Source organism: Anabrus simplex, chromosome 1 (assembly GCF_040414725.1).
Source record: "Anabrus simplex isolate iqAnaSimp1 chromosome 1, ASM4041472v1, whole genome shotgun sequence".
NCBI classification, from domain to species: Eukaryota; Metazoa; Arthropoda; class Insecta; order Orthoptera; family Tettigoniidae; genus Anabrus; species Anabrus simplex.
The window spans coordinates 184,313,041-184,322,992 of record NC_090265.1 but is presented as its reverse complement, the minus strand read 5'-3'; the positions used below and the strand labels follow the sequence as shown (position 1 = coordinate 184,322,992).

Here is a 9,952-nt window from a genome sequence, read left to right as displayed (position 1 = left end):
GGCATTTCCTTGTTTCTCTGGTTCTTTAGAGAGATATATTAGTACGGTAAAAAAAAAAACATGACAAGGTAAAATGACAAAACAAATGGAGCAATTCACGTACAAGCATAATATTATAGTTCACCTTGCAATACAAAATTCTTAGATTTCCCCTATTTTTATGACTTCATACAATTCCGCGATGAAGTTCAGTTAGAAACTCGCGCGTTGGCAGACTGAAGTCAAGGCCTTTATTTTTCTGAATGGCACTGTTGAAGATGCTGCAGAGTCTATTCACCGGCGAGTTATCATCGCACACGTTCTGATTTTTTTCATTTAAAAATGTTATCATATTTCTGGAATTGAAGTGAGGTACATGGAAATTTAAGAGACAGTAATTCAGAATTATCAGTAGCACAGTTTACATTTTTAAGAAGAAATTTTACTGCATCCTTCCGTCTGCGAATTTTTAAAATCTCCATTCCGAATTTTAAAAGGGTACCACACGTGGATATTTTAAAAATCTCTTTTCTAATTTTTCAATTTGATAGACATATGATTAACACCTAGGGTTCTAAACGATGCTGACATATTCTGTTTTTGGTCTTTACTATGATATTGAACAGATTAATGCAAGTTTGTGTGGTTTTGAAAGGTTTTATATTCCTGATAATGAATCCTAGGGTCTTGTATGACTCAGCTACCACTTTCAGTATATGCGAATTGAAAGTAAACTCGTGGTCGAATAAAACCCCGAGGTCTTTCATCTCGCAAACCGATCGTAAATCACTGTCGCCTAGCTTGTAAGTGTAGGGGACGGGAGTCTTCCTTCTGGTGAATGATATCGATACACATTTTTCTGCATTTGAGTACAGTTTCTTTTCATTTGCCCACTCCAATACACTTTTCAAGTATAGCTGAAGCAGTTTACAGTCATTTATGTTTTCAATGGATTTGAATATCTTGAAATCGTCCGCGTATACCAAACAGTTGGAATATTTCACTTGTTCAGGCAAGTCATTGATAAATGCAAGAAAAGCAAAAGGGCCTAAATTTGACTCCTGAATTATTCCTGAATATACAGGTATTCCAGGGAGGAGTGTTTCTGGACAGAAACGAACTACTTTCTATCACCCAGATAGGATAGGCCTTCGGTTCATATTGTCCCGGGTTCGATTCCAGGACGGGTCGGATATTATAATCGCACTGATTAATTCTTCTGACTCGGAGACAGGGTATTTGTGTTCGTCCCAACACACGCCTCTTCATATTCAGACAACACACGCTTTCAACCGTACCAGCAACACGAAATAGTGATTATATCCCTTCATTAACATAAGGTTGGCGCCAGGCAGAGCATCCGGAGGTAAAACAGGATCAAATCCACATGTGCGACACAGGTCTCACCCCCGACTCCACATGTGCGGAAAAAGCGGAATAATAATAATAATAATAATAATAATAATAATAATAATAATAATAATAATAATAATAATAATAATAATAATAATAATAATAATGAAATAATAATGATCAAAACCGGACGTCAAATTTCATTTGAAAAGACGCAGTTTATGGAAGGAACTAAATCAAGATTCGACAATCAACCATTAAACACCAATTGTGGAATAATTTCCCAAGTAGACAAATTCAAGTATCTAGGTGAAATTATTCAGCCAGCAGGGTTAAATCAGGAAGCTAACAAAGAAAGAACTGCAAAGGGCTTACAAAATCACATGGAACAGATACAACAAAAGATGTATATCAAAAAATGCAAAATTACGACACTACAATACAGTCATCAAACCAGAGGCACTTTATGCATCTGAAACACTGATCATTGGCGGCAGGTCACAAATGAAAAGCATTGAGAAACACGAGAAGAAAATTCTCAGAAAAATCCTAGGAACAAAGTTCGAAAATGGAATTTGGATGAAAAAGAAACCACACGGAATTTTTCAATTCACAGGAAGAATCACAGATAGCATCAGAAAGAGACGACTAAAATTCTACGGACACCTACACAGAATGGATAGCAACAGGCTGACAAAGAAAATTCTAAATCTAGCTCTAACCCTGAAAATCCGCAACAATTGATTAGCAGAAATTCATGAAGATCTACAAGAAATGGGTATTGAGGACGAAACCATTCAAGATAGAATGAAATTTAGAAACTTATTAAACAAACATCAATTTGCAGAGAAACCAACAAGAAAAAATACAGGCTGGACAGAAACACGCAGAAAGGAACACAGTGAAAAAATGAAGAGAGATTGGGTAGAAAAGAAGAAGAAACATTGTGCAAAATAAGTTCAAACGCGCTCCACAGTTGGGCACAACGAATCAAAAAAAGATAATAATAATAATAATTCCTTCTGACTATCTCTATACGGGTGAAGTCCTTGTAAGATAGACACTCTGACGTGGGTGGGTGGCGTCTGCCATATATAGGAAACTGCATATTAGTGTTGTGTGTGAGTTGCATGAATTTTGGATACAGCACGAACACTTAGCACTCGCGCCAAAGAAATTACCGTTTAAGATTAAAATCCCTCGACACGACCTGGAATCGAACTTGGGGTCCCGAGGACAGAAGTCCAAAATTATAATGCCTCAGCCGTGGAGCCTAACTGCTTTTAAGTTAATAGGGCATTCTGAGCTGCGACATCTCATCGACCCACTCACTGAAGTCTCTTGAAAAATAATCTGATGTTCAGGATGGACAGATTGAACGCTCCGTTATGAAATGCGTGGTCCTTGGATTTTATATCCTCATCTCTGTGAGAAATTGTAAGAACTCTCTACTGGAGCGTAGTTTATGTGGCAGGTTTATGGGCAAGAAGATAGCACGAGCTGAGAGGACCGCCCTGAAGGATCAATAATTCCTTCGTTCACCGCCCGAACACACTTCACCCACTTGCTGTGAAAGCTTGTATCTGGAATCCTCTGAGAGCCTTCTTCTAAACATCCTGCGAACCAACGTAGAGGGGAATCACACCTTTCATTTCAAGTTTCGTTTGTAGGAATAGAATGCCCCACAAAGCAATCTGTTTTGTCACATCTGTTCTTTCTTTTTTTCAAATCCTAAAAATGGTGTATGGGTAAATTTTCTTTGAAGACTGTAAGTAAGCTTAGCATTGTGATGTATTTCTTAGATTCATTGGATAATATCTCTGTGGTACTAAGGCAGAACCCGATATGTCAAAGAACTTGATTTTTTAGGAGGCGCTTTTAAAAGTTGGCGAGCTTGCTGAAATTCATGTTGTATTTCAATTACCTCTAAATGATTGAAGTGTCATTTGTGAATATAATCCAAACAAGGGACAAGTAACAAGTTTTATTGTTATTTATTCAGCAAGCTCAGGGAACAAATCACTCTGTTGCCTAAAGAGTCTATGTAATGAAAATACTGAATCAAAACCTTTATTCTACGGGCACCAGAATCATACCGGGTTTTGGCTTCATACTCTTCGTAGCAAAATCTACCATATTGGCATAAAAACGAAAAATAATATTTTTAAAAACATATTGGGTTTTGCGAGAAGCCTCCGTGGCTCAGGTGGCAGTGCGCTTGCCTCTCACCGCTGCGTACCGTGGTTCAAATCCCGGTCACTCCATGTGAGATTTGTGCTGGACAAAGCGGAGGCCGGACAGGTTTTTCTCCGAGTACTCCGGTTTTCCCTGTCATCTTTAATTCCAGCAACACTCTCCACTATCATTTCATTTGTCAGTCATTAATCATTGCCCCAGCGCAGTGCGACAGGTTTCGGCAGCCGGCACAATTTCTATCCTTGCCGCTAGATGGGGGCTTCATTCACTCCATTCCTGACCAGGTCAACTGACTGGCTGGAAACAGGCTGTGGATTTTCATTTTCATTGGGTTTTGCCGTAGTACCACAGATATAGCCCGTAGCGATGACTGAGTTGTTAGTGATTGATATAGAAGTATTTGTTCCGAATGAGTAAATTTATAATACCAATATAGTTGGTCAGTTATTGGTTAGTGATTGTCAAAGTGTGATTGCGCTCGAGTTCGAGAATTTGATCTTTGCGGAGGACAGATGATTTTTGAAGATGAGGTAATCCTTACAGCAGAATATTTCGTTCATCCCAACATTTAAAATAACCGTGTTACACTCATTATGCGACAAAGGGGCATGATTTTCTCTTTTAGTTCTGTATTCTGTCTGCGTAACATTCTAGGTTTTGTTACTAGGAAAGCCAAACTTAGTAATACCGTGAAGTGATCTGACGCCAGAAAGATGGTTTCGATTCATGAGATTTTTATTCAGCATTCAAGTTATCTAATAGTACGATTCCGTGGCTGAATGGTCAGCGTAAGGGCCTCCAGTTCAGGGGGCATTGAGTTCATCTCCCTATCGAGGTGAGGATTTTAGTCGCGTCAGGTTAATTCCTCTGATTCTGGGACTGAGTGTGCGTGAGTGTGCTAGTCTTTTCATGCACACACAACATGTCACACAAACAATCACCACAGAATCATACAAACCACACAAGTTCTCAATGACGTTGTAAACAAAACGGAATAGGCCTAAGTTAGGAGAAGTGGGAAAACACGGCAAACCACTTCAAGGTTGGCTGAGGAGAGAATCGAATACCGCTCTACTCAGTTGATCTCCTGAAGCTGAGTGGACACCGTTCCAGCCCTCGTACCACTTTTCAAATTTCGTGGCAGAGCCGGAAATCGATATAGGCCTATGTAGTATATTATCATGGCTGACGACGGTGAGGTTCGAACCTACCATCTCCCGAATGCAACATTCCAATTTCACGACTCGTACTATGAAATGTTCATTTTCGGTATTTCTTGAATTCTGACGTTACTGGAAAGTCTGATCCAAATACCTATGCATGAGCACCACGTCAGGAATTAGCTCCACCGTGTTGTAATAATGTCATTGGTTTTACGTCCCAGTAACTACTTCTGCATTTTTTGGAGACGACAAGATGCCGGAATTTTGTGTGTAAATCTACCGAAATGAGGCTGACGTATATGAGCACCTTCAGATACTACCGGACTAAGCCAGGATCGAACCTGCCAACTCGACCTCAAAAGGCCAGCGCTCTACCTTCTAAGCTACTCAGCCCGACGCTTCATCTTGTGCCCGTCAATATGAACTGTGGAAGACCTAACATCTGCCACTCATAGTGTTATTGCCGTCGCCCGGTACTGGGCAAGGAACACCGGCGGCTCGTGACCAAATTTTCAGGGAGTTCACAACAACATTTGTGTTCACGTCTGAAATATACCAAAGTAGAATGCAAATAAGTACAAAATATCTTAAATCATTTCAGTAAAGTTTCCAGTACGGCTGCTTCTCTACTCATAATATGGTAGAACCCTTATAACGGAGGATGCATTTTCCCGAGACTAATCTGTGAGTGTACAAGAAAAGTAAAATTACAACTGCCGGGCTGAGTCGCTCAGGCTTTGACTGAGGCTCTGACTTTCTGATCCAGTGATTACAAAAACCTGTTCGGAATTAGCTACTAGCGAAATCTTCCATCTATGTAATGCAATAGTAATTTCTGGGAGCTGTGGCCAACAGTAACAGGGGAAGTAGCGGACCCTTGTGGTCAACTGTAATACTATCTCTGGTTTGAGGTTGGTTGTAGACGGAAAGGCACATTCCTTACCGTGCTCCTCGCTTATGGATATATCTGTGCATGAACCATGACGTCATCTCCATGCGCATGCGTATAGTTTTAAGGTTGGTAGCAAAATCTCCAGTGTGCTCCCTGGCATTGTCAGTCGAAACGAACAGCTGTCAGTGTAACGGAGCTTCGATATAAGTCGAATGCTTTCGATCGATTGACTAAATCAGGTCGAAAAAAGGAAACAATTTTGAATTACCGGTATCCATGAATGCGTGAATATGCGTTACAACTGGATGTTCACGTGCTCGTGTGCTCCTGAGAGCTCACCGCCACTGGCAAGGAACATTTAATTACAAGGTTACCAGCCTACCCATCATGATCCACATTCGTCTTATAGTTTACATGACTCATTACGTACTAATCTGATATAATTCTGTAGTTATTCATCTCTATATAAAAATGAAATATTGGCTACCTTCCGAAACGATATCACTTGGGCGGAATTTCAAAAAACTATGCGCAAACATTCTCAGAGGAAACTGTAACATGACTAACTGCTGTATGTTTTATTTCACAACATTGACCTGCACATATAATATTTGCGAATTTAATTTCCAAACGTCGTGTAATAATTAAAAATGAAATAGTGTCGATTTCTTTCTCACTCATTCAGGTCTAATTCTTCTTCTTATTATTAATCTGTTTACCCTCCAGGGTCGGATGGGACAGGCATGGAAGAGGGAAGGAAGCGGCCGTGGCCTTAAGTTAGGTACCATCCCGGCATTTGCCTGGAGGAGAAGTGGGAAACCACGGAAAAACACTTCGAGGATGACCGAGGTGGGAATCGAACCCACCTCTACTCAGTTGACCTCCCGAGGCTGAGTTGACCCCGTTCCAGCCCTCGTACCACTTTTTCAAATTTCGTGGCAGAGCCGGGAATCGAACCCAGACCTCCGGAGGTGGCAGCTAATCACGCTAATCAGGTCTAACTACTGGACCAATTGAGCTGAAGTATGATTAAGTCATTTATTTATTTATTTGTTTATTTATTTGTATTTATCATTCGTTCACGGAGGAGCTGATTATAGGCTCTAGTTACAACGTACCTACTCTTCTTATTAGTGATATATCTGTGGAATGTGTATTACAATATTTTTAATAGGCACATACAGTAGCACGTGCATTGTCTGCCTTACATCAAATATGCTGTATAACCAAATTAACTAGAGTTGCATTTCAACTCAACAAAATGACATATTTGTTAAAAACGAACAAACTTTTAATTAACACGATAACTTAGGCCTACTATCAATTTACAGCTTTCTAATTCCACGCCATCCCTCCAGATCCAGATCGGAACATACCACTTAGTCGAGCAGCTCGTCTCTTTATTCCCAAGTCTTTCCAGCCTAATGTTTCAAACATTTTCGTAACACTACTCTTTTGTCGGAAGAGAAATTGTGCTGCTTATCCTTGGATTTTTCTAGTTCTCGAATCAAGTAATCCTGGTGAGGGTCCCATACACCGGAACCATACTCTGATTGTGGTCTTACCAGTGACTTATATGCCCTCTACTTTACATCCTTAGTACAATACCCAACTACCTTCATAACCAAGTGTAGAATCCCGTTTATGTGTTTATCTCAATGGAGATCTTTCTTAATAGTAACGCCTAGGTACTGACAGTGATCTCCATGAGCTACTTTCACCCCATCAACACAGTAATTAAAACTAACAGGACGAAACTTACAACCTGACTTTTCACCCCGTTTACCATTATGCCATTGTTTGCTGCCCATCTCACAACATTGTTGTAGTCTTGTTTTGCAGTCGCTGTAACTTACCACTGAACACACTATGTCATCATCCGCATCGTTTCTCTTCCAAACGAAGACAGTTTAATAACAATTACTCTTACACTAAGATATACATGTACATGAAATTCACTTTCTGTGCTATAAAATCAATTTGCCGTGACCAGGATTCGAACCTGGGTTATTGCGGCCACAACGCAATGTCCTAACCACTAGACGATCACGGCTAACAGAACTGCGGTGTACTGCGCTTTCAAATATTGACTTAAAACCGGTACTGAAACGTTTCGGTTTTGCTCTGATTCCTTCTGAAACGCAATGTCCATACTTCTACATGCACATCTAGTGGCCTCTAGTAGCAATTAGAGAAACGTGGAGAAGTGGCATAGGATAGAACTACATTGCCATTGTTTTTGTACCTCTTACCTCATTTGACGTTAATCCTTTGTAATACAAGTCACGTTTGTACAGATGATGGCATCGCTAATCGACGATACGGATAGTCTCATTCCAAGATTTTCATATTCAACATGAAATCGTTTGGCGGGTTGTCTAATAATAAAAGATCATAATAAAGAGGATCAGGAGAGTTAAAATGAGGAAATGAACCAATACTTTAATTCGTAATTTTCATCGAGATGGAAATGGGTCAGGTCACTTCCGACGAGATCGAGAATCATAAAAAATCGGATGTAAACGCACAGAACTCTTGCATTCCATATGCATTTCACTTCTGACATGAATTTCATATAACACGTTACTATAAATCGTCAGGAACTGGGCGAGTTGGTCGTGCGGTTAGGGGCGCGGCTGTGAGGTTGCATCCGGGAGATAGTGGGTTCGAATCTCACTGTTGGCAGTCCTGAAAATGGTTTTCCGTGGTTTCCCATTTTCACACCAGACAAATGCTGGGGCTGTACCTTCATTAAGGCCACGGCCGCTTCCTTCCAACTCCTAGGCCTTTCCTATCACATCGTCACCATAAGACCTATCTGTGTCGGTGCGACGTAAAACCATTAGCAAAAAAATCATCGTCGGGATGGTTGCGTTTCAACGATCCGAGAAAAATCCACCAAATTACATAAAACTTAACATAAAATTGACTTGAATGAATGTATGAATGAATAAAGTCAAATAGTATATCAATATTATTTATTCTTTCATTCTTAATTTGTTTACTCTCTTCTTCTTCTTCATCTTTTACCCTCCAGCGTCAGTTTTTCCCTCGGACTCAGCGAGGGGATCCCACCTCTACCGCCTCAAAGGCAGTGTCCTGGAGCGTGAGACTTCGGGTCGTGGAGGCCAATACATCGCCCAGGCGAGCTGGTGTATTGAACAGAGGCCTTGTAGGGGGATGGGAAGATTGGGATGTGGCCGTGGCCCTAAGTAGGTACATCCCTGGATGAGAAGTGGGAAATCACGGAAATCCACTTTGATGATGGCTGAGACGGGAATGGAACCCACCTCTACTTTACCTACCGAGGCTGAGTAGACCCCGTTCCACTTTTCAAATTTTGTGGCAGAGCCGGGAATCGAACCCGGGTCTCCGGGGGTGGCAGCTAATCACGCTAACTACTACGCCACAGAGGCGGGCTAGTTTATATTATATGTATCTTAAGTTAACGCATTCACGTTTTAATACTATAATTCTCCTCTTTAAGATCATGCATTGGTTTCCAAGGATACGGCAAAGGCCTGCTCAGTTCAATCGTAAAGGCGAGGGTTCGATTCCCCACCAGGAAGTCGAAACATTTAAGAAACGAGATTTCCACTTCCGAAGGTGCACGAGGCCGTAAGGTTCACTCAGATTACACTAACAATGATATTAGCTTCATTTCTGGAGACAGAATCGGCCGGGTGTATAGCTAACCACACGATCCCTCCAAGTGTCTTCATGGCCTTTAGTATAGTAACATGGAAACAGCCATATAATCATTCAGTTCATTTCTTTATGCCACATATTTAATAGTTCTTCTTCTTAATCTGTTTAGCCTCCAGGGTTGTTTTTTCCCTCGGACTCAGCGAGGGATCCCACCTCTACCGCCTCAAGGGCACTGTCCTGGAGCTTCAGATTTGGGTCGGGGATACAACTGGGGAGAATGACCAGTACCTCGCCCAGGCGGCCTCACCTGCTATGCTGAACGGGGGCCTTGCGGATGGATGGGAAGATTGGAAGGGATAGACAAGGAAGAGGGAAGGAACGGCCGTGGCCTTAAGTTAGGTACCATCCCGGCATTTGCCTGAAGGAGAAGTGGGAAACCACGGAAAACCACTTCCAGGATGGCTGAGGTGAGAATCGAACCCACCTCTACTCATTTGACCTCCCGAGGCTGAGTGGACCCCGTTTCAGGCCTCGTACCACTTTTCAAATTTCACGTCAGAGCCGGGAATCGAACCCGGACCTACGGAGGTGGCAGCTACTCACACTAACCACTACACAACAGAGGCGGACATATATTTAATAGTTGATAAGTTTTACCTTCAGCTTGTGAGTAGACACTGTAATATTATATATTCTTCGGTTATGAATTTTTATACTTTTC

The 9,952-nt window shown here is 41.3% G+C and overlaps 1 non-coding gene across 1 annotated transcript; it reads right to left on the bottom strand.

Moving 5' to 3' along the window:
- Window positions 1–7,564: 7,564 nt before the first annotated feature.
- On the bottom strand, window positions 7,565–7,636 carry TRNAH-GUG (transfer RNA histidin (anticodon GUG)). The gene has a single exon. It is a non-coding gene; the product is annotated as a tRNA-His (tRNA).
- Window positions 7,637–9,952: the final 2,316 nt, after the last annotated feature.